Here is a 25,364-nt window from a genome sequence, read left to right on the forward strand (position 1 = left end):
GTCCCCTGGGATGGAGGATGTGAAGGAGCCTTCCGCTAGGATTACAGGCATGAGCCACCAGCACCCAGCTTGCACAGTGTAATCTCAGTAAAGATAATGGAAAAATATATAAAGCCCGGGACATCTGAAGTTGTTGATGGAGTGCAGGAATTGTCCTCTGACCAGCAACGCCTGAAGTCCATGGTTGAATCTGTAAATGACATTGAGCTGCTTCTGTGTGCTAAGCCAATGTGGCAATGACAAAGGCTTATATCCCTGCCTAATATCAGAAAATAATGAAAAGACAGCAGCTATTGACATAGGGAGAAAGGTAATATGCCTCTGTTAGGTGTCACTCTTTCCTAATGTTTTTCATACATTATTTCTTTTAGGTCTCACATCTGTTCTATGGTATTTTATCCTCACTTTTTTTTTTTTAATGCAGATGGACCTGGGCGCTGTCCCTGAGCTCTTCAGCCAAAAGTTAGTGCTCTACCACTTGAGCCACAGCATCACTTCTGGTTTTCTGGTGGTTAATTGGAGATAAGAGTGTCACGGACAGCCGCCGCCAAGCCGCGCGGAGGCGGAGGCTGGGGTGCGATCAAGATTCGGCTTTCCCCGTAACCCACCGCCATGGCCGAGGAAGGCATTGCTGCTGGAGGTGTAATGGACGTCAACACTGCTTTACAAGAGGTGCTGAAGACCGCCCTCATCCACGGCACGTGGAATCCGCGAAGCCGCCAAAGCCCTAGACAAGCGCCAAGCACACCTTTGTGTGCTTGCATCCAACTGCAATGAGCCCATGTATGTCAAGTTGGTGGAGGCACTTTGTGCTGAGCACCAAATCAACCTTATTAAGGTCGATGATAACAAAAAACTAGGGGAGTGGGTAGGTCTCTGCAAAATTGACCGAGAGGGAAAACCCCGTAAAGTGGTTGGTTGCAGTTGTGTAGTTGTTAAGGACTATGGCAAAGAGTCTCAGGCCAAGGATGTCATCGAAGAGTACTTCAAATGCAAGAAATGAACAAATAAAAAAGTTGACTTTAAAAAAAAAAAAAAAAAAGAGTGTCAGGGACTTTCCTGCTCAGGCTGGCTTTGAACCTCAATCCTCAGATCTCATCCTCCTGAGTAGCTAGGATTATAGGTGTGGGCCACTGGTGCCAGGCTCACTTTTTTTTTTTTTTTTTTTTTTTGCCGGTTGTGGGGCTTGAACTCTGGGCCTGGGCGCTGTCCCTCAGCTCTTCAGCTCAAGGCTAGCACTCTACCACTTGAGCCACAGCACCACTTCCGGCTTTTTCTGCTTATGTGGTGCTGAGGAATCGAACCCAGGGCCTCATGCATGCAAGGCAAGGACTCTACCACTGAGCCACCTTCCCAGCCCTCACTTTTTTTTTTTTTAATGCCAGTGATGGAACTTGGACTTAGGGCTTCTAGTTCTTACTCAGATTTTTTTTTTTTTTCTGAAAGCTAATGCTGGGGCTGGGAAATTGGCTTAGTGTTAGAATGCTTGCCTAGTATGCATGAAGCCTGGATTCAATTCCTCAGTACCACATAAACAAAAAGCCCGAAGTAGTGCTGTGGCTCAAGTACTAGAGTGCTAGCCTTGAGCCAAAGAAGTTCAGGGACAATAAATTCAAGCCCCAGGACTGGCACAAAAAAAAAGCTGATGCCATAGCATTTGACCCATACCTCCACTTCTGGCCTTTTGGTGGTTAATTGCAATAAGGGTTTCAATGTCTGTACTGGGTTTTAACTAGGATCCTCAAATCTCAGCTTCCTGAGTAGCTAGGATTACAGGCATGCAAGCCACTGATACCCAGCCTTATCCTCATTTTTTCATATCAAGAATCACAGTGGACATACAACTTGCTTAAGACTATGTAACAGCGGGGGGGGGGGGGGGGGGGGGGGGGGGGGGGGCAGGTCCTGGGGCTTGAATTCAAGGTATGGGAACTGTCTCAGCTTTTACACTCAAGGCTAACATTCTACCAGTTGAGACACAGCCACACTTCTGGCTTTTTGGTAATTAATTAAAGAATCTCAGGAACTTTCCTGTTCACACTGGCTTTGAACTACAATCCTTAGTCTTAGTCTTCGGAGTAGCTAAGAATATAGGTATGAGCCACCAGTGCCTGCCCAGCTAAAAGGTTATTTTGAAAATTCATGATTTCTCCTGCCTCATACTTAAGAAGTTTTTAAGGCTGTAAATGTAATTATATTTATTTTTTGAATCTAAGTAGTTCACATTTGTTGTGGGCTTCATTTTAGATAGGCAAAGATTAAGCTTTGTAACTACTCCTATGAGGTAGATACTGCTATTTATCCCCTTCTAAGAATAAGGAAACTGACTTTCCATATAAGTAAAATTGTCCAAGAAGAAATAGCAGAGCCCTTGTCTTTACATACTACACTCCCAGTTTTCTCCTTGAGGAGCATGTTGAAACAACCATTTCATTCCTATCTCAATAATATATCAAGACAACATGCAATATACACCATATTTCAGTTTTTTTCTAAATCCCTCATCTTTTAATTCAAGTCTCTGGAAGCTTAACACTTCATTTTGTTAACACTGTTTCTGAGGGAAACAAAGAAGGAGGATCCTAATTTGAGTCTAGCCTGGGCCAAAATCAGTGAGAACCTTTTGCAAAAACAAGCCAGGTATAGTAGCAAGGTAGCTGTAGTTCCAGCTATATATAGTTCGGGACGCTAGGATCATGGTTCAAGATCAGCCTGGGTAAAAACACAAGACCTCATCTGAAAAATGAGCTAAACGCCAACAGACAAGGGGTACGGCTCAAGTAGCAGAGCACTTGCTTGGCAAGAATAAAGTCATGTCTGTACGTATGTTCAACCTCTAGTACAAAGCTGTAAATAGAGAAAACCAGTACCGAAAACAAACCAGATACTTTACACTGTGTTCAAGCTCAAGAACCAAGCTGTTGCTTTTAGAATTTCCCTTTAGGTTCAAGAAAAGTTTGAGGAAGAAACCTCTTCTTTCACTTGCTGCTAGGAACAGAAGAGAAGATGGTTACGTGCCATGGAGAGAATCCTTTATTCTCTCCTGGCCTCCTCCTTTCAGGTTTCTGCCACAAGATGAAATAAATTAGAGAAAAATGAAGGTCAGAAAGCTCTTGCACCAGGCCTCTCGAAGGCAGCCATGTTCATAGCCCCATACCACCACGGAGGAAGTGGCCAATGGACCTAGTCTCAGAACAGAGGGTACCATTTTGGGAGACTCAAGCAGAAGAATGGAAAAAATGGAAAGACTTCAACTTATCCCAAAGACCAGAAATAAGTCTAAAGAAATTCTTTATAGTTGGGAATGATGGTTCAGACCTGTAATCCCAGCACTTTGGAGGCTGAGGCAAAAGGATCACTAGTTCTAGGCCAGCCAGGGCTACATGACAAGATCTTATCTAAAAAAAAAGAAGAAGAAGAAGAAAAGGAAGAGGAAAGAAAGGAAGGAAGGAAGGAAGGAAGGAAGAAAGGAAGGAAGGAAGGAAGGAAGGAAGGAAGGAAAGGAAAGGAAAGGAAGGAGGTAGGGAAGAAAAGGGGAGAGGAAGGGAGGGGGAAAAGTTGAGGGAAGAAGGGAAGGAAAAACTGCTTAAATAGTTGAATCACACTTTTTTTTTTCAGTCTTGGGGCTTGAACTCAAGGCCATGGGGCTTGAACTCAAGGCCTGGGCTCTGTCCCTGAGCTCTTTTGCTCAAGGCTAGAGCTCTATCACTTTGAGCCACAGTTCCACTTCCAGTTTTCTGGTGGTTAATTGTAGATAAAAGTCTCATAGACTTTCCCACCTGGGCTGGCTTTGAACCATGAACCTCAGACCTCAGCCTCCTGAGTGGCTAGGATTACAAGTGTGAGCCACCCTTACCAAGCTGAATCAGACTATTTTTAAACCTATGGTACTAAAATTAATTTTTCTCTCTTGCTACTCCGCAGATGAGGCATCACAGGGACAATAAAAGCAGCATAGTAATTTCGAGAAACAAAGAAACTGCATGTTCTTTACCCGTCTGAGTGAAATGAGTGATTCTGCAAGCCTAGTTTCCACAGGAAGGCTGCACAGATGTGAGTTTCAGCCACCTGAGGCTGCCACATCTCTTGCCCTCCCTCTCTAGAACAGCAGAGGGTGGAATCCTGAGGCTTTTATTTTTTTTAACGGCCTGATCCTCCCCCGACTGAGATCCACACACTTATTTTTAGACAATATAAGAACATGTTCAGCCAGGTGCCGGTGGCTCACGCCTGTAATCCTAGCTACTCAGGAGGCTGAGATCTGAGCCAGCCCAGGCAGGAAAGTCCATGAAACTCTTATCTCAATAAACCACTAGAAAACCGTAAGTGGCACTGTGGCTCAAGTGGTAGAGCGCTCACCTTGAGCTGAAGAGCTGAGGGACAGCGCTAAGGCCCAGAGTTTAAGCCCCACGGCAGACAAAAAAAAAAAAAAAGAAAAGAAAAGAAAAAAAAGAACATGTTCATCAACCCCAACCACAGTTGTGCTCAGTTTTATAAACCACCTGCCCCTCCTGCATGGAGGGTCGTATGATAGTGAACCCCCCACTTCCAAGGGATGGAGTTTCAGCCTCTCTAGTGCCTATGGGTGTCCAGGAAAGTGACTACACTAGAGGGTTCCCCGTGAGAAAGGAAACTCTTATCCACAGACAGCCCTTACTCCCAACACGAGAACAAGGTACTGAAGACTCAGGAAGGAAAAAGAAGAAGAAAGTTGGAGTGAGCAGTTATAGCGGGTAGACTTACATTGCAGGTTAGCATGTCTGTGTTCAGGGTTGCAAAAGGTTGCTATTCCCCTAGAAATAGAAAATGAGAAAAGCCTGCTTTTCAAGTATGAAACCACCCCTTCCTGTCATTGGAGAGTCTCCTTGAGGCCAGGTAGCAACAAGGTACCATTTAGAGGTACAGAAGCAGAAAGATGGAAGAATCTGGACAAACAAAAACCTTCATCTTATTCCAAAGGCACAAAAGTAGATCTAAAAAAATTAAGTCCTGGCATGGACACACCTATTATCCCAGCATCTGGGAAGTTGTTGCTAAGGCAAAAGGATCATGAGTTCCAGGAGGAAGAGGAGGAGGAGGAGGAGGAGGAGGAGGAGGAGGGGAAAGAGGGGGAGCTTGACACATAATAAATTGATACATTTAACTATAATTATTCTTTTTATAATAAGGGTAAGAATAGCATATTTTGAAGGTCACTTTAGGTTAAAACACTCCAAAATTTATTGACAAGTGAGTAAGGGTAAGCTTGGGCTGAATTCTCAACAAACAAGTCATAGCGTATCTTCCCTCCATCGTGCCTCATCTTTTGCCAGGATCCATGCTCCACACCCTGCAAAGAAATTCATTCATTTAAATAAGCAAATCCCCAGCCAACCAGAGTTTAGAAACAACCATTCATCATTTAGACCCTTCCTATCTATCGTTAGTATGATCTGATAAACACTGACAAAGACAGTACCCAATGTCTGTCATGTTCCTCCTAAGAAGATGAGTTCAGGATCAAGTCCTTCATCATTTAGAACAGACACATTAGCAAGATAACAGGAAAATAAATTGACTCTGGAGTCAGGAAGCTCTGAATTTTGAATCTTGACTTCACACCATCCTGACTGTATGAGACTAAAAGCATTATCTTCTTAAAACAAAGATAATAACACCTGCATAATAGGGTCTTATTTTGGAGGATTCAATGCAATTATTTATGTGAAGTACAATTGCTTCAGGGAGTTGAGTTGGCGCTCAGTAAATGTCAAGTCCCTCTTCCTCTTTTCCACTTTCCTGCTGAGATACTGAGTTAGACTAGACCAGGGGAAAGGAGGGAGGGACACTCATTAATGGCATGTCAGTTCATTTTCCTCATACTGTTTTAAGAAAAGAGATCATGAAAAGGAAGGGAGGCAAGAAGCTACCTACTCATCCAAACTTTTCTCCCTACTGAACACTGCCCTCTTTTCTTACTTAAATAATAATCCAAGTTGGGCTCCGGTAGCCCACATCTATAATACTAGTTACTCAGGAGGCTGAGATCTAAGGATCATGGTTCGAAGTTAACCCAGGCAGAAAAATCCTCAGGACTCTTATATCCATTTAACCACTAAAAACTGGAAGTGGAGTTATGGCTTAAGTGATAGAGCTCAAGCTTTGAGCAAAAAATGCTAAGCAAGAGTACAAGTTGCCTGAAATCCTAGCTACTCAGGAGGCTGAGATCTGAGGATTGTGGTTCAAAGCTAGCCCAGGCAGGAAAGTCCATGAGACTCTTATCTCCAATAAACCACTAGAAAACCGGAAGTGGCGCTATGGCTTAAGCAGTAGGGCACTCGCTTTGAGCTAAAGAGCTGAGGGACAGCGCCCAGACCCAGAGTTCAAGCCCCACGACTGACAACAACAACAGCAGCAGCAGCAATAACAACAAAAAGAGTACAAGTCCCTGAGTTCAAGCTCTCTAACACACACACACACACACACACACACATAATCCAAGTCTAGGTAGTTCTGAATTATTTATCTACTAAGTAAACTTAGGAATTATTGTACCGTTATCTCTATGAAAGATAGAAAAAAATGAAGACACAAAAAAATCTACCCAACACAGTCCTCTTCCAAAGTGGAGAATGTGGCCACACTGGGCAGAACATATCAAGTCTGGGTGGTGTCCAGCTTAGTCAAGGCATTCTGATGTCTCTTTTACAAGGGAGCCTGGACTGTAAGCTCTGTCAAGACCCTATTAGGGTTATGAGGACAAAGCTGTCTCCTGTCCAATCATCTTTCATTATGCTACCTCAGTCACAGAGCATTCTACTTTCCTCCTACATTTCTATTAAAGCATCCAACCTTCAAACTCACTGAGATTTTGTCCTACTTCCTCACTGACTTTGTGTTCTTTATCAGCAGAGATCCCCAGATGAAACAGAGCCTGAGGACGTGGGGCCCCTGGGAAGGGAGTCTGAGCTGCTGACACACACAAGTGCTGACACTGGAAAGTACCTTACGGAACCAAAAAACCACTTCCTAGAGATGACAGCAGTGATCAACATTTGATCACTGATTTGGGCTAGATCCTTGAAGCCAGCATCTCACCTCTGCCCTATGCCTCAGTTTCCCAGTATATGGAAAGAATAATGATAACAAAAAGAAATTGCCACTTACTGAACAACCTGTTATCATGATAAGTTTGAATGATTTGACCGACTTTGCAATACTCTGGAAAGTAATTACTATTTACTATGTACTCTAAGATGAAAGGTGCCCAAATGAAGTAGAGCTTAGGCCAATTGATAGGGTGTTTTGGAGGTGTAGTTAGCATTAACAAAATGTTCCATTAAGCTTGTAAATGGAACTTTCATTCTTGTCCAGGTAGAAAATGTTAGGGCCCAATTTTTTTTTCCATTTATAAATTACTTTTTCCTGTTCCTTTCCAAGTTTTGGGAATTAACTGCTGTGTTGGAATGCAAACTCCACTACTCTCAGTTGAAATACTCAGGATTAAGATGTAAGAACAGGATTGTTATGAAGATCTTACTGGGAATTGAACTCATGTGCTGGGTGCTGTCCTTTAGTTTTTCTATTCAAGGCTGGTATCCTACCATTTACATCATGGTCCCACTTTGGGCTTTATTTGGTGGTTAATTGGAGATGAGTCTCATAGACATTCTGTGTAGGCTGGCTGAGAACCATGATCCTCAGATCCTCAGATCAGCCTTTTAAGTAGCTAAGATTATATATGTGGACCACCAAAGCCTGGTTTCCCTCCCCTCCCATAAATAGATAGATGATAGATAGATATATAATCTGAAGATTGTATCTCTATGAGATCCTGTTCAACCTAAACTCTGAAAATTGTCTTTGTCTCCAGTTACAGTATCAAGCAATCTTCATTTCAAAATCGTTTTAGAAATGTAGCTAACTTTTTGCTCTTGGTCTTTGCCTCTCTGATCAAACTTAAGAGTACCAATAGAAAAGTTTGCAACCATCATTTACAATTTGCTATCTTCATCCTCTGATGGTAAAAGATAGGAAGTGGGCGGGAGCAGCTGTGATGAGCTGCTCTGATGAGAACCAGTGAGTACTGGAAGAAGTGGGAAATTTAGGAGGGGCCTAGGTCTGCAGGCTGACTCTGCTAATGCCAACACTGGCACTGTCAGCATCTACAGACTGCTGAAGGCAGCATAGGATCTGTGTAACACTCTGTATTAAAGCTGCCCTATCTGTGAACATCAGGATGGCTGAGGAGCCAAGTCCCTGCACCCTGCCTGCTAATCCTCACTCAATGCTGTCAGTCACACTGCCTGCTTTGAAGCTGGGTACCTGTTTCTTATCAAACTACAGTCTCTGCCTCATTCACACTTTCTCAATGTTGTTCCTCACTGCCAGATTTCCATCCAAATTCTTTTTTCCTGAGAGGTCCCTATTATACCTTGGGACTACAAGAAACTAATTCCAAAAGGTCATAGTTAGGAGATCTGAGAATCACAGTTCAAAGCTAGCCCAGACAGGAAAATCTGCGAAACTCTTTTTTTTTTTCCTTTGGTTGTGGGGCTTGAACTCTGGGCCTGGGCGCTCTCCCTGAGCTCTTCAGCTAGCACTCTACCACTTGAGCCACAGCACCACTTCTGGCTTTTTTTTTAATGTAGTGCTGAGGAATTGAATCCAGGGCCTCATGCATGCAAGGCAAGCACTCTACCACTGAGCCACCTTCCCAGCTTCCTGTGATACTCTTATCTTTAATAAACCACCAGAAAAATAGAAGTGGCACTGTGGCTCAAGTGGTAGAGGGCTTGCTTTGAGCTGAAGAGTTCAGGGATAACACCCAGGCCCAGAGTTCAAGCCCCACTTCCAGCAAAAAGAAAAAAAAAGTCATTATCATCTCCAAGAAAAATTAAATAAAAAATAAAATAATAATAATACATAATTCAATAAAACCATTTCTAACATGTGGTTTTGGATTTCTTTGGTCTGCTTGGTATCTTTATTTGGTACCAGTCTACCACAAAGCTGGAGAGAAAAATTCATTGTCTTATAAATGTATCCTCAAGCCCTCCATTGAATCTGATGGGCAATGTGTTTTGAAGCATCCACAAGCATGTCACAAGTTCAAGTTAATAGTGATAAATTTCCATTCAACTCAAAACAACTGACCTGGTTTCTTGCTGGAGAGAAGTCAGTGGCCACCAGATTGGGATGGTTTAAAGATCTGCCTAAGTAGTCCTCATAGCTCACAGATAACAAAAGAAGGGGAAACACAACCCCAGGCTATCCCAGAAGATGCTGAGTGGGTCTAGCAGGACTGGTGGTTTTCACAAGGTTGTGTTTTGCCAATCATTTTGACAAGTTAAACACCCCCAGTTACAAGCCAAGTATTGGTGTTTATGGCTTAAACCTTTAATCCTAGCTGCTCAAAAGGCTGAGATCTCAGAATCAAGGTTTGAAGCCAGCCCAGGAGACCCTTACCTCCAATTAACTACAAAAAAGCCAGAAGTGGAGTTGTGGCTCAAGTGGTAGAACACTATCCTTGACTGAAAAAGCCAAGCGACACTGCATAGGTGCTGAATTCAAACCCCAGTACCAAATACACACACACACACACACACACACACACACACACACACACACACACACACACACACACACACAATTCCCCCAATTGTAGCCAGGTGTTGGTGGCTCACACCTAACCTTATAATCCTAGCCATTCAGGAGGCTGAGATTGAGGCTCAAAGTCAGAGTGACCAGACATTTTTTTTCAATTTTATTGTAAGGGTGATGTGCAGTGGGATTATAGTTACATAAGTAAGCTAATGAATATGTTTCTTGTCAAACATTGTTAGCCGCCCCCCTCCCCTTGTTTTCTGAGCAGACAAATTTATTGCCCTCTTTTTTTTTGGGGGGGGGTGGTGGTGGTCCGGTCGTAGGGCCTGAACTCTGGGCCTAGGTGCTGTCCCTCAGCTCTTCAGCTCAAGGCTAGCGCTCTACCACTTGAGCCACAGTGCCACTTCCGGCTTTTTTCTTTTTTGCTTATGTGGTGCTGAGGAATCGAACTCAGGGCCTCATGCAAGCACTCTACCACTGAGCCACCTTCCCAGCCCCTGTTGCCCTCTTATTTTCAGGTAACTATCAAAAAACTAGAAGTGGAGCTGTGGCTCAAGTAGTAAAGTGTCAACCTTGAGCAAAAAACAAGCAAGAGCTCGAGGCCCTAGTTCAAGCCACACGCCAGCACACACACATATACACAAAAGAAATCTCTGCTAATTTTACCGTCCAAACTGCAATGCAAACTTTGCCGACGCAGAAATAAACAAACTCAACACATCTTGGGTGAAAGAAAGAAGAATCCAACGTGACCACCAAAATGACCAGATGTCCAAATACATTTACAGGCCAAAGTCTTGGCTTCAGAGCAAAGAAAACTGGGCCGCAGCAATGGCCTGTGCCTTCAGAGATCAAGGTGACAGATTGCAGGGCCACGCTTCTGCTTGCTCAGGATACAGTCGGTTTAGGCCATGCAGCTGGCGCTGCAGGTTTTAGACACAAAAGTGTTTGCTGGTGAGAGGAGATCAAAATAATCCCCATTAAGTTCCCATTATCTTAAAATTTAGAAACTCTAATGAAAGGCTTCCAGAACTAGCAGAGCAGCAGGAGGGGACCTCTGATGGACACTACCCTCTGTGCGGACGTCACTGTGGTTGCTGTGGGCATGCTGAATGCTGAGGGCTTGATCGCAGTTTCCCTGGAAGCAGCCAAGGTTGATCAGACACCCAAGACTCAGAATCCATGATGCAGAAACAGAGAAGTAGCCTAGAAATGAGGCTGGCACTGAAAGGGACCATTGGCCTGAAGGACGGCTTCTTTATGATTTCTGCTAGATATTTCTTACATCTGTATTCCTTGGATCTGTCTTTGGATAGATGTAATTTTTTTTTCTTTTTTTTGTGTGGTCGGTCATGGGGCTTGAAGTCTGGGCCTGACCGCTGTCCCTGAGCTCCTCAGCTCAAGGTTAGTGCTCTACCACTTGAGCCACTGCGCCACTTCTGGTTTTCTGAGTGGTTTATTGGAGATAAGAGTTTCATGGACTTTCCTGCCCGGGCTGGCTTTGAATCGAGCCTCCGATCTCAGCCTCCTGAGTAGCTAGGGTTACCAGTGTGAGCCACCGGCACCTGGCTTAAACTTAATTTTTGATGCTCAACTAAATAACTTATTTAGTTACTTTTTGTTTGCCAGTCCTGGGGCTGGAACTTGGTGCCTGGATGCTATCCTAGAGCCTCTTTGTGCTCAAGGCTAGCACTCTACCACTTGAGCCACAGCACCACTTCCGGCTTTTTCTGAATAGTGCTTATAGGAGATAAAAGCCTCAGACTTTTCTGCCCAGGCTGGCTTCAAACTGTGATCTTCAAATCTCAGCCTCCTGAGCAACTAGGAGTAGAGGTTCACACCTCATACCAGCACCTGGCTGCTCCCAGATTTCTTTTCTTTTCTTTTCTTTTCTTTTCTTTTTGCCGGTCCTAGGGCTTGAACTCAGGGCCTAGGCACTGTCCCTGAACTGCTTTTGCCCAAGGCTAGCACTCTACCACTTGAGCCACAGCGCCATTTCTGGCTTTTTCTGTTTATGTGGTGCTGAGGAATCGAACCCAGGGCCTCATGCATGCGAGGCAAGCACTCTATCACTAAGCCACATTTCCAGCCCCTGCCCCCAGATTTTTTTAAGTGAGGTCCTCCAAAAGGACTCTGTCATCTCTATGGTTCTAAAGCTAGGTTTTCATCCTCTTCCAGACAGAGGGGCTCTTCATGAGAGATAAGGGTGCTTATTCTCCTGGCAATAAGTATCTCCTCTCCCAGAGCTGATAAATGACTGCCAATGTTTTCTGTTGAAATATGACATGTCAACCATTCTGTATCACATCTTGGCACTGCACAGCCCAGTCATACCACCTCATCTTGAGGTTTTGAGCCAAGAGTGTGCCTGGCAGCACTTAGCCCCACAGAGGGAATCTGGGCCCTCTCTGCTCTCTCCACCACACTCCTACTGAAACACAGTGGAGATTATCCAGCTGCCAGTAGTGGTGTTGTTATTATTACCCTGATGTGTAATAAATTAAGGCAAGGCTCTGTTCTCACTTTAAGGGCTGCCAATAGTTTTATTGTAACAACTCCAAGATGTGAGTTTTCCTTTTTAGGCAGAGTAGAGGAAGCTGTGAAATTTGAAGAGAGAATAAAAGGATACCTGAGTAGAGTTTGCAAGGCAAGTATTATACTTGTCCTTCAGCTCATCAGGACAGCCAATATCTAACTTGGTATATGTATGTGTGTGTGTGTGTGTGTGTGTGTGTGTGTGTGTGTGCATGTGTGTGCGTGTGTGTGTGTGTGTGTGTATGTGTGTACTGGGGCTTGAACTAAGGGCTTGAGCACTGTCCCTTACCTTTTTCTCCCAAAGATGATGCTCTACTACTTGAGCCACAACTCCACTTCTGGCTTTTTGGTGGATAATTAGAGGTAAATGTCACAAATTTTCCTGCCTAGCTTCAAATTGCAATCTTCAGATCTCAGCTTCTTAAGTAGCTAGAATTATAGACATGAGCCACCAGTGCCTGGCAGAAACATCTTACATTTTTGTGCTTCATGGCATTAGATAAGTTCAAGATCTGACCCTGCCCACAGAATTTATTTGAATTCATTTTCCTATCAATGTCTCAGTGATGTGGTTTGTGGAGCTGATCTCCTCTATCACACTAAGATTTTCTTTCCCTGATAAGCCTGAGCTGACTGGAAGATCACAAATTGGTTCTGGAATTCATTAAATTCAGCAAATGACCATTAGTGAGATACTTGCATAGGCTGAAATCATACTTTGTTTTGGTGATTACAGCTCAGAGGGCACACATAGGAGCACTGAGAAACTCTCCAAACTGCAGGAAGATCACACTCTGGTTCAGATGTCTGTCAAGAGCCTGTGCCTGGCATTCTTCCCTTCACAACATGCATTCTGGATGTGGGAGGCAGGGGAAAGACTTGAGACCTACTTCCCCTCTGCCCTTGACCATGTTTAAAACCCAAGCAAGGCCTATAATTACATCCCTTACCTACCTCATACTTCATTCATTATTATTAATTATTTGTCAAGAGCCTTCCTTGCCAATAGCAAACTGTATTTCTGTTTTAGAACACAGTATTAAAAAAAGAAAAAAAATCTCCAAAGTACTGAAATGTTGGTCACTCAAGGTTTCTTAATGGGCTGGAGATGTAGCTCAGGTAGTACAGTGCCAACCTATTAGTGAAATGGCAGATTCTGAGTTCAAGTCTTGCTCCTTGACCCCCTGCAAAAAAGAAAAGAAAAACATATTTCTTAAGCTCTGGTCTTTCTTCTATCTTTTTCTGCTATTGTTACCCCAATTCTTTTCTCCAGAGTGCTAGTACTGCTCTTTATATATTATAGCAGTCCCTAAACATATTAAGCTAGTCAACACATGGTTGATAATCCATGTATAAATGTTGATTAATTAGCTTTCAAAATAGACTTCCAGTTGTTTATTGCTGTTGTTGTTGCATAGTACTGGGTTTTGTTTCTTTGTTGTTTTTGTGTTGGTACTGACTTGAATTCAGGGTCTTGTACTCTTGCTTAGCTTTCTTGCTCAAGGCTGGCACTCTACCATTTGAGGCACACTTCTACTTCTAGCTTTTTGCTGGTTATTTGGAGATAAGAATTTCTTAGATTTTTCTGTCTGGATTGGCTTAAAACTGCATTCCTCAGACCTCAGACTCCTAAGTAGCTAGGATTATAGACATGAGCTACAAGCACCAAACTCAGTTCTGGGGTTTGAACTTAGGGTCCTGCAGTTCCTAGACAGGCACTCTACTCCTTCAACCATACCTCCAACCCTTTTTGTTTTTAGTTATTTTTCAGATGGTCTTGTATGCTTGCCTAGGGCTGGTCTCAGACTTCCATTCTCCTTTCTGTGCTTCCTACAGAGCTAACAGATGGTAGACCATCATATCCAGCTTGCTGTTTGAGATGAGGTTTCATTTTTTTTTTTTTTTGCCTCAGATGTCCTGAACTTTGATCATCCCAAAACCCATCTCCAAAATAGCTGAAATTACAGGCAGGCATCACTAGACCCACCCTCCTCCAGCTTATTCTACCCCGAGCTATTATTTCCCTGGTGTACTACATTATCCCTGTACTGCCCTGAAAAACAATGCATTCCTTATGAATTTACAGTTCCAAATGACAAACTCTCTTGGTAATCCCCTTGGTAAAACCCTCCCACTGGCCTCTCCCCCAATCCTCCTTGGAAAATACCACACTCCTTTGCTGGAGATTCATTGTTAGCAGCAAATATTGGTTCCTAACCTTGATGCAGAAAACAATTCTCTGACTTTAGTTATTTTCACGAGTTCAGGTTTTCCTTTATTTCCCCATAATGCACTCTACCTCTATTTAATTTGTAACAACTTAATCAGTAAAACATTGGAAAGACTGAGGTCATAATTTCTGAATCTGGTTTGAATTTGCGATATACTCCCTTGGCTCAGAATTAATATTATAAATGTAGTGGAAGAACTACTCAAATGGGTAGTTTTTGGTAGCTAATTTAACAAGTTATCAAAAGGTAAATTAGAAACTCTTTGGGGGAGGGGCTTAACTCTACCCCACTATTGTCCCCTGTTACAAAACACACACACACACACACACACACACACACACACACACACAGCATGGAAGATAATAGGAGATGGATAAAGTCTTCCCTTGCATTCTCGTTAGGTTGTATCATTGTTTGGAAGATACTGGTTCTCATCTAGAGGCAGATAAGGGCAGAGCAAGAAGTTCCAATTCAGCTCTAGCTTTTTGCTACAATCTTTTTTCTTAAGTTCTCTTTGGCTTACTGTGTTCTTTCTAATGAATCAACAGATTAGTCTGTACTGTTTTGTCTCTCATAGTTTGTCATTTAACTAATTCTTGCTTTTAAAGATTGGGCTGGGAAGGTGGCTCAGTGGTAGAGCACTTGCCTTGCATGCATGAGTCCCTGGGTTCGATTCCTCAGCACCACATAAGCAAAAAGAAAAAAGCCAGAAGTGGCGCTGTGGCTCAAGTGGTAGAGCGCTAGCCTTGAGCTGAAGAGCTGAGGGACAGAGCCCAGGCCCGGAGTTCAGGCTCCATGACAGGACCCAAAAATAAATAAATAAATAAATAAAGATAGATATTAGTATTCTCCATTTATATATGAGGAAGCAGATACTTAGAAGTATTACGAAAGTTATGCTAAGAGAACTAGATTCTTTAGATTTCAAGCCTACCACTACAGTACTACCACTTCTTTGTGTGTGTGTGTGTGTGTGTGTGTGTGTGTGTGTGTGTGTGTGTGTGTGTTTGTCCGTCTCTGTCTGTATTGATACTTGAACTCTGGGCCTTGCACATTTTTGTTGTTGAGGCTTTTGTTTTGTTTTGTTGTTTTTTTTTTGTCCTTGTAATCTTGCTTTACTTTTTTGCTCAAAGCTGGATCTCTACTCCTTTGGCCATACCTCCACTTCCAGATTTTTGCTGGGTAATTGGAGAAAAAAATTCATGGACTTTACTGCACAGAGTTTGCTTCAAATCTTGATCCTCAGATCAGGCTTCAGCTAGTAGCTAACTATATAATTTTTTCCTATCTGGCATTTAACTTTGTGCTAATAATACTTTATATACAAGAATCAGAATTATCTGTGGTTTTTCTTATATAATATATAGTGCACAGAAATCCTAGAATACCAAATATTATTGTAACAGAAACTCTTTCAAGAGCTGTCACTGGCTCCTGACTTTTACTCAATAAACATTCAAGGATATTTTATAAACATTTACACAAAAGTTCTCATTGGAAACCTGAAGCTGTGGACACTTTCAAACATAGGTTCAAAGATGGGTACATGTGGCTCATGCCTATAATCCTAGCTCTTCCAGAGGCTGAGACCTGAAAATTACAATTAGAAGCCAACCCGGGTAGACAAATCCACAAGACTTTTATGTCCATCCAATTAGACAACAAAGGTCAAGAAGTGGATCTGTAGCACAAATAGTAGAGCATCAGCCTTGAGTGAAAAGCTAAAGGTTGGTGTTCAAGCCCAGTACTGTCTCTGTCTCTCTCTGTCTCTCAGTCTCTCTGTGTCTCTGTTTCTGTCTCTGTGTCTGTCTCTGTGTCTGTCTGTCTATCTGTCTCTGTCTCTGTCTCTCTCTGTCTCTTTGTCTCTCTCTCTCTCTCTTTCTCCCTCATACACACACAGTAGGTCCAATTGTTACACATCACATGAAGAAGGTTAGAATAGTAAAATGTTAGTTGTTGTTCCTTTTGGACAAATATAGTGAATCTAAAAGTCACACTACTTCAGTTTATTGCAAAGCATCATCCTAAGCATCATGGATATGAAAGAAAAAATAAAACTCTACTTAGATCTTTAAAAAACAGGGTACTTAAATTAGAATCATACCAGTTTTTAAAGAATAATTTGGTTAGTGACTAGCCATTTGTATTTTCTATTAGAAAAGACTTTTTTTTTTTTGGTACTTACTATGTATCAGTTATCATTCTACTTTTTTTCCCTTGTTAATACTGAAATTTGAACTTAGAGCTTCAGGTGACCATCAGCTCTACTCCAACTTATTTGTATAGGCTGGCTTCAAACTGATATCTGTATGTAGGATTATGAGTATTATTTAATTTAACAATAAGGTAGGCTAGGGGCTGGTGGCTCAGGCCTGTTATCCTAGCTCCTTAGGAAGCTGAGATCTGAGGATGGAGTTTTGAAGCCAGCCTGAGTAGATAGATCTGCAAGACTATTATCTTTAATGAAGTAGTAATATACCAGAAGTGGAGGTGTGGCTCAAGTGGAAGAGCACGAGTTTGGAGCAGAAAAATCCAACCAAGAGTACAACGTCCTGAGTTATATAAAGAAAAAAAAACACAAAGAAAAAACAGGGTGAGCCAGGTGCCTAAGGCTTATGCCTGTTAGGGACCTACTCAGGAGGCTAAGATCTGAGGATCACAGTTCAAAGCCAGCCCAGGCAGGAAAGTCTCTAAGACACTTATCTCCAATTAAATCACAGGAAAACCCAGTAGTGGAACAGTGGCTCAAGTGGTAGAGGGCTATCCTTGAGCAAAAGGAGCTCAGGAACAATGCCCAGGCCCTGAGTTCAAGCCTCAAGTAAAATAAAACAAAATAAAAGTAAAAGCACAAAACAGGGTAAATGTTATCTAAATTTTGTATTATAAAAGTAGCTGAATCATGTAATTTTAACTCCTTTGTACAATGCCTTTATAATAACAATACTATTACTACTAATAATAATAATGATAAAGAAAATTGAGGCCCAACAGGTTAAGCAATTTCCCTGGGGTAACAAAGCTAATAAGTATAATATTCTATTTATGTTTTTGTTTTTTACTTATTTTTGTGTGCCAGTAATGGGACTTGAACTCAGCAACTATGGCACTGTTTCTTAGCTTTGTCTCTCAAGTTTGCACCCCCTCATTTGAGCCATAGCTTCACTTCTGGCTTTTTGGTGGTTAATTGAAGATAACAGGCTCATGAACTTTTCTTCCTTAGGCTGGCAATCCTTAGATCTAGCTTCCTGAGTAACTAGGACTACAGACCTAAGCTGCTGGCACTCCAGCAAAATTGCTTTTCTAGAATTTTGCCTAAATATTTAACCACCTTTAAGTTTTTCAGGTAAATATGGAACATTCGGTAACATTTGAATTTCAGATAAATAAACCCTAAGTAAATATTATTTGAAAGGTATTTGTAGAAAAATGTATTTGTCATTTATTTGAAATTCAAATTTACCTAGGCATCCTGTATTTTTATTCGCTAAATCAATTAACCCTAAATACAGTATTTTTTGTTCTCTGTAAATTCAGATGTCTATATGTTGATTTTGCTTAAGTTGCTTATGCTTGAGTTTTGCTACAGGAGAAATAATGTCAGTGCACCTCTGTAAAACCCTCCATTTATGCATTAATGGAGGCCTCCTTGTCCTGGTGATCACCTTCTCCCTGATTCAACAAGTTTATCTGCCCAATAAGGAAGACTTTGCTTACTCTTGACATTTTCTGAACCCTGTCTACCTTGGTCTCTTCCCACCTCTCCCTTTATTTTTTTGCTGGTCATGGGGCCTAAACTCTGGGCCTGGGCACTGTCCCTCAGCTCTTCAGCTCAAGACCAGCACTCTACCACTTGAACCACAGCACCTTCTGCTTTTTCTGCTTATGTGGTACTGAGGAATTGAACCCAGGGCCTCATGCATGCAAGACAAGCACTGTACCACTGACCCACCTTCCCAGTCCCATTGCTCCCTTTTTGTAGGTTGGTACTGGATCTCAAACTCAAGGCCTGAGCACTGTCCTTTAGCTTTTATGCTGAAAGCTAGCACTCTGCCCCATTGGGTCACAGATCCACTTTCAGCTTTTTGATGGTTATATGGAAATAAGAGTCTCACCAGCTTTCCTGTAGGGTGACCATCAGATGATCATCAGATCTCAGCCTTCTGAGTAGCTAGGATTACAGGCATAAGACATTGGTGCCCACCTATGGGCTTTCTCTTCTGTGTCCAGCTGTATGGAGCCTGATGGTACTTATCAACATGCAATTTCTTTACTGCAGGAATCCTTGACTCTTTCTAGGAGTTGCATAGCTGAGTTAGTAGCTGCTTCCTTCCAGATGACAAGATTCATAGGCGGAAATGGCAAAGAATGAGCAGGATAGAGCTTAGCAGAAAGAGACTTTGTGTATAAAGTCCGTTGTATAAAATATATAAATTGGTAACATATGTATTGCCAAGTAACTTTCTTTCTTCCAAAACTATTTTTATTGTTATTATAAAGGTGATGTACAGAGGGGTTACAGTTACACAAGTCATGTAAAGAATACTTTTATTTTTTCTGGTAGTGAGGCTTGAACTTTGGGCCTGGGCATTATTCCTGAACTCCTTTTGCTCAAGGCTAGCACTGTATCTCCTGAGCCAGGATGCCACGTCTGGCTTTTTCTGTGATTTAATTGGAGATAAGTGTCTCCCAGATTTTCCTTCCCAGGCTGGCTTCAAACTGTAATCCTCAGATCTCAGCTTCCTGAGTAGCTAGGATTACAGGCGTGAGACACCAGTGCCCAGCTAAGAGTACTTTTTTTTTTTTTTTGACAATGTCACCCCTTCCCTCACTCTCTCCAAGTTTTTCCCTGCTGTCCCCATTTATTTTCCACATACTGTCCAGTGAATACCACTGCTGCTTTGTTCATCCTTTGTCCCTCCATTTCTGTGCCCCTCCACTAGCCCTTCCAAAGACAGATAAAGGAACAAACAAGACAAAAACAAAACAAAACAAATGTTTCCATTTCCTGGCATTCATTTTGATAAATATTATTTTATATGATCAGAGGCACATAGGCATTATGCCTTTGTGTTCACTTCTTTTTTAAAAAATTGAACCTTGGGCCTTGCTCATGCTAAACATGCATTCCACCACTGAGCTACATTTCCAGCTCAACAAGTTAATCTTGACTATCTGTGTGTTTTCTTCACTCTCTATAGCTCTCATGCAATGCACACCAAACACCTGACTGCTTGCCTTCTTTTACCAACCCATAACTTCATATGAGAAATAGAGTTCATTCCTTCTCAGCTTTCCTCTTTCCTTCCCTTTTTCTTTTCCTCCCTCTCTCCCTTCTTCCCTTTTTTTACTTCCTTCTTCCTTCCCTCCTGTCTCTGTCTATGGCTCTTTCTCTGTTGTTGCTGTTGTTGTTTTCCAATAGAGTTCCAGTCTGGTATTGAATTCACAATCCTCGGCCTTACCCTTCTGAGTGTTGGGATTATAGGTGTGAACCACCACCATTCCCCATTTCAGAAACTGTCTCTAATGGCAACCTTGAAGCTAAATATATTATTCTTCAGATTACAGAATGCATTGAAAAACAAATACAAAGGTCTCTGAAAGTAGTTGACCTTTCTTGTCTAGCTTAGAAGTGACTGTCTATATACAAGCCTAGATATTCCTACGATTATCTCTATAGTGAAGGTTTTAAAATTTTGTCAAATAGCACGAATTTTTATGATCTCAGCATAGAATAATGTTAACTATAACATAAAAGTAACATTTTGTCACAATGTACCAGTTTTTAATGAATGTTTTACATTCATTAGCTGTCTTAGTTTTTAACCAAATTCTATTTATTTATTTATTTATTTATGGTACTGAGGTTTTAACTCAAGGTCTTGATCTTGCTAGGAAAACAGCACCCACTGAGCCACATCTCTAGCCCTGCTTTTTTTTTAAGATAAGAAAACTGGGACTGCAAGAAGTTAAGTAATTTGCCCAAGTTCACACAGCTGGTAAGTGCCAGAACCTATACTTTAACCTGTATCATCTCACTCCAGATACTGTATACCCCTTTGCTACACAACAGTATCTACATATCACAAGATCAGTAGATAAGGCCTCCAAGAAGAAGAGTTAAAAAATATATCACATCAGTTGCTGAGTTTCACTTCAAAGGCATGAAACCTTCTCCTTGTTAAACAGTAAATATCTTCAGGAAGAAGAATGGCAAAATGGGCAGGAAGGTAGCAAGTGACTTAGATGGTATGATTAAATGAAATAATACCATATTACTGGTGACTCTCCACATGAGCTGGACATGAGCTAAACTAGTTTGTACCCAGATTCAACTAAACAAGTGCACTGGTCACTAGTTTGAAGATTATAGCAATGTCAGGTTGCCAAAGAAGACTCTCAATGCTTCCTCATTTGCCACACTTACAAGGTCCACTGGTAATAAACAATTATTACCAGTAATAACGAAGAACTAAATTATGGAGCACATTTTGAATAGCACCAATAGAGATAAGATGCACTTATCACATAATTAAAACATACAACTAAGTAAGGAACCAGATGGTTGGCTTATTTTCTTTTTCTCTCTTTCTCCGTGTATGAACAAATGATCCTGAATTTCTATTGAGAATATTATAATGAACAAAAGACTTTTTGTTTTCTAATACATTGATCCAATTGGTGATTTTTGTTGTTGTTACTCATTTTATTAATTATTGCTGTTGCTCTTTGTTTGGCAGTGCTGGGGATGGAATTCAAAGCTGTGTGCTTGGCGGGAAAGAGCTCTACTACTTGAGATATGCCTCCATTTATTTGCTTTCAGTCTGTTTTCAAATAGGACCTCTCATTTTTGCATGACTGTTCTTAGACTATGATCTTTCTATTTCCTTCTCCGGAGTAGCTGAGACTTCAGGTGTGTATTTCCATATACACACCTAAAGCCAATGTGTTTATTCTCAAATAGTCAGGTACTACCTAGGGGCCTTTCCAGTTTACTGCAAAATGAGGATGATAGGACCTAATTTAATACTGGGTTTTGATAGGATTAAATTAGTTATTGTGGGATCATTTCAAAAACTATAACATGACTAGCCAATGCCAGATCATACTTTTACCCTCTGCAAGACAAGCTTTAATTTTTCCTGTCTACACCCTCAGTCTCATGAATGAGATGTTGGCAAGTGTTAAGCTTCAGTTCAGGTCTATTAAATCAATGATTATAAGGTGTTACATGTGTGAGGTATGTATTTTATTGAAAATGTTATCCCTGGGGATCAGGGTGTCACTTTACTGCCCCACCACTTGCCGGGCATGCATGTGACCTTGGATTTGACCCCCAGTACTGAGAATAAATATCTAAATACATACATACATACATATATACATAGCTTTAAATTTCATAAAACCCACTAAAACAAGAGAAAACACATTAGGTTTCAAAGGGCATAGCCTGTGCAGTTTTCTCATGGGTTACAAGATTCTAAGAGTTCAATCCCTAAAAATACATTTTCTAAAATGGAAGGCTCCTTTTCTATTGATTAGTGTCACAATCTGAATGCTTTTTAAAGGCCTTTCTATAAATTGATCCTGAAAGTAGCTCTCCTGATCCTGCCAGGTCTGAACATCATACCCTCTAGAGTTACAGGCTATAACTGAATTGTTGAAGTATCTTAAGTGTGGGAGACAATTTGAAAAGATCCTTAGCCAGTTGTAATATGAAGAGAAACAATGTCATCTAAGGGCATAAAGATATTCTCCTTGAGAGGTAGTAATATTACTATCAGCATTAGACAAAGTCTAAATTCTCAGATTTCATAAAAGCATATAACTCATTCAGTGGCTAATTGAGAAATGTTTCATTTCATAAGGTACTGCAAGACCAACACTGCAGGAGGAATTAACATCATTAAAATGCAACAATCTGTAAGAAGTGGTATTTAGTAAGAAGAATGAAAAGAAGACGGGTACTAGTGGCTCACACCTGTAATCCTGCCTACTCAGAGGCTTAGATCTGCAGATCATGGTTCAAATCCAGCCTGGAAAGATAAGTCTGTGAGACTCATCTTCAAATAACCACCAAAAGGCCAGAAGTGGAGGTGTGGCTCAACTGGTAGATAGTCAGCCTTGAGTGAAATAGCTAAGGGACAGCATTTAGGCCCTGATTTCAAACCCCAGTACTGGTACAATATTTTTTTAAGGAAAAGGAAATAAAGAATGTAGAATGAGGGCTGGGAAGGTGGCTCAGTAGTAGAGCGCTTGCCTTGCATGCATGAGGCCCTGGGTTCGATTTCTCAGCACCATATAAGCAAAAAGAAAAAAGCCAGAAGTGGTGCTGTGGCTCAATTGGTAGAGTACTAGCCTTGAGCTGAAGAGCTGAGGAACAGCGCCCAGGCCCAGAGTTCAGGCCCACGACCTGACCCCCCCCCAAAAAAAATGTAGAATGAAAAGGTCCCTATAAAATATACAAAGTAGCTTGTGTCATTGGTGAAGTAGCGTCAAAAGGTGGGACTTTAGAGGAGGAGAAAATTCTCCAGGTGGGAGTCTGTCCTTGAGAAATAGGCCTTCCAGGAATTCAGCAGATGGTATTGTTGGTGGGGGGTGGACAGTGGAGAGCATTTGTGATAGGCAGACAGAATTGGGACAGTTTGGCAGAAATTACATGTAGTTGGATATACATGTAAGGATACAGTGAGAAGTAAGTCTGGAGAAGGGAGCTAGAAATACAAAATCGGGAACAAGTGTCAGACTGAGTATTTGTGCTTAACTGGTGGGAAAAGTACTGATAGGACAGGGTCATGATTTAACCACTATGTAGGAGAGTGTTTTTGGCATAAGATGGATTTAAAGGGAAAGTAACTTTCTGCGCACTGATGGCTCACACCTGTATCCCTAACTACCCAGAAAACTGAGCTCTGAAGATCTTGTTTTGAAGCCAGCCTGAGCAGGAAAGTCCATGAGATTCTAATCTCTAATTAACCAGCAAAAAGCCAGAAGTGAAGATGTGGTAGAGTGCCAGTCTCAAGCAAAAAACGCCAAATGAGAGCATAAGAGCTTGAGTTTAAGACCCATTCTAGCATAACACAAACAAATAATAAATGGAGTTCACCAAATGTTCAGGGATTATTAATACCTGACCTGGCATAGTGGCAAGGAAGCTAGATCAGCTTTGGGGTAGGAAGTAACTATACCTATGCTAAGCTAAATAAATATAGCATCCACTAGCCTGTTACCTGTTTAAGTTGAAATTTAATAAAAATTAAAATGTAAAATTCTGTCCCTCAGTTGCATTCCTCACGTTTCAAATGTTCAATAGCCCCATGAAGGCTGTGCAGATAGAGGCTAATAACATCACAGAAGTATATTTTATTGGATAATGCAGATTATTACATTTTCCAGGTTAACTGGGCAGAGGGATGAGGAAAAAGGATTAAAGGACACAGGTTTGGTGACAGCTTGGTTACTGACAAAGGGGATGCCATGAAGCAGCAGCTAGGAGGAAGTCAGGAGGAGTAGGAACTGGACTTAGGAAGAAAGATACCACTGGCTATTTCAAATACCAGGCAAGAATAAATGTCTCCACAAATAATTATAAGCCCATGATGTGAGGAAAGCAATGTGGCCAGTGCTTTGTAAAGCATTTTATGTGGCCACCCAAGCTTGGTGTAGTCCAAAGCTTGTAAAGAAGCTGAGGCAGTACCTAATTGGCCGATTCCCTCCTGTGTGTTCAGTCTGTGCGGCATCCTGAAGATTAGGAGTGGGTGTTCCATTCTTCAGCTTCTTCCAGACCAATGGCTCTGACACTGTCAGGGAGACAGGGGCCGGCCAAATGGCTGTGCTGTTTGCTTAGTACTTTTTTTGGTCACAGATCTGTCATACTTCCTCTTCCCTGATGGCCTTACTTCCTCATGCTTGATCCTTGGAAAGTCCCCTGGCCCACATTTATTTGATTCCTTCCTCTAGGGGCCACCTCTTTTTACCCACCCTTTCATTTTTCCCAGCTGAGATTCACTCTAAGGTCGACCACTATAACCATTGCCTTGCATAGTGCCCTTCCCCCTCCAGTGAATTTCATCAGCCAAATCCTACCCTGATCAGATCTAACTTTCCTCTAAGCCCCAAGCACAGGAATGAACCTAAGTGAGAATCATACAATACTGGGTAGTGTGACTTTAAACTCGAAGGTGGGGCGGGGCAGTAAAAAAGGCCTGGATTTGATCTTCCTTCACCAATCCTTTGGGCAATAGTCAGCACTTAGAGCAAACTGAGGAAATATATCCATTTTGTGTGTGTGTGTGTGTGTGTGTGTGTGTGTGTGTGAGAGAGAGAGAGAGAGAGAGAGAGAGAGAGAGAGCGCATGCACGTGCCCATGTGCAGCACTGCTAAAAGGTAACACCCCTTAGATCAATTAGAAAAGTGCTTAGTTTCTACTGTGTTCAGTCTGTGCAGCATCCTGAAGATTAGGAGTGAGTGGTCCACTTCTCAGCCTGGTGGGCAAAATAAAATCTGGATTACAGCTCTGACTTGCCCTTTTTGTTCTGCCACCACTAAATGGTCTGGCTTCCTCTATGCTCACAAACTGTGCCTTTTGTGTCGCTGAATGCATTGTCCTTGTTCCTATTCTAGTCCAGTCCTTATTATTGCTGTGCTATGTCCCATTGCTTCTCACCTACACACAATCTTTCTCCAGGTGTCTCCTCTTTTTTTCTGGGGGGGGGGGTCTAATCGTGGGGCCTGAACTCTGGGCCTGTGCTCTGTCCCTCAGCTCTTCAGCTCAAGGCTAGCACTCTACCACTTGAGCCACAGCACCACTTCCAGCTTTTTTCTTTTTGCTTATGTGGTGCTGAGGAATTGAACCCAGGGCCTCATGCATGCAAGGCAAGCGCTCTACCACTGAGCCACCTTCCCAGTCCCATGTCTCCTCTTTTGTATGATCAACTTTACCTCTTTAGATATTATTCCAGCATGCCAAATATGATGAATTATCTCCATCTTAAAATGCCCTTCCACAATCCTACT

At 41.9% G+C, this 25,364-nt stretch overlaps 1 long non-coding RNA gene and 1 pseudogene across 2 annotated transcripts; one reads left to right on the top strand and one right to left on the bottom strand.

Annotated features, from left to right (window-relative positions):
* Positions 1–546: 546 nt before the first annotated feature.
* LOC138817039 (small ribosomal subunit protein eS12-like) lies at positions 547–1,042 on the top strand (annotated as a pseudogene). Its single transcript, XR_011368751.1, has one exon. The product of XR_011368751.1 is annotated as a small ribosomal subunit protein eS12-like (transcript).
* Positions 1,043–5,220: 4,178 nt separating this feature from the next.
* Positions 5,221–24,613, bottom strand: LOC138816511 (uncharacterized). Its single transcript, XR_011368676.1, has 3 exons — positions 24,046–24,613; positions 13,075–13,304; positions 5,221–5,329 (listed from the first exon to the last, which is right to left on the bottom strand). It is a non-coding gene; the product is annotated as an uncharacterized lncRNA (long non-coding RNA).
* Between the last annotated feature and the right edge of the window lie 751 nt (positions 24,614–25,364).

This window comes from Dipodomys merriami, unplaced genomic scaffold (assembly GCF_024711535.1).
Source record: "Dipodomys merriami isolate MVZ:Mamm:240054 unplaced genomic scaffold, mDipMer1.0.p SCAF_7, whole genome shotgun sequence".
Classification (NCBI taxonomy): domain Eukaryota; kingdom Metazoa; phylum Chordata; class Mammalia; order Rodentia; family Heteromyidae; genus Dipodomys; species Dipodomys merriami.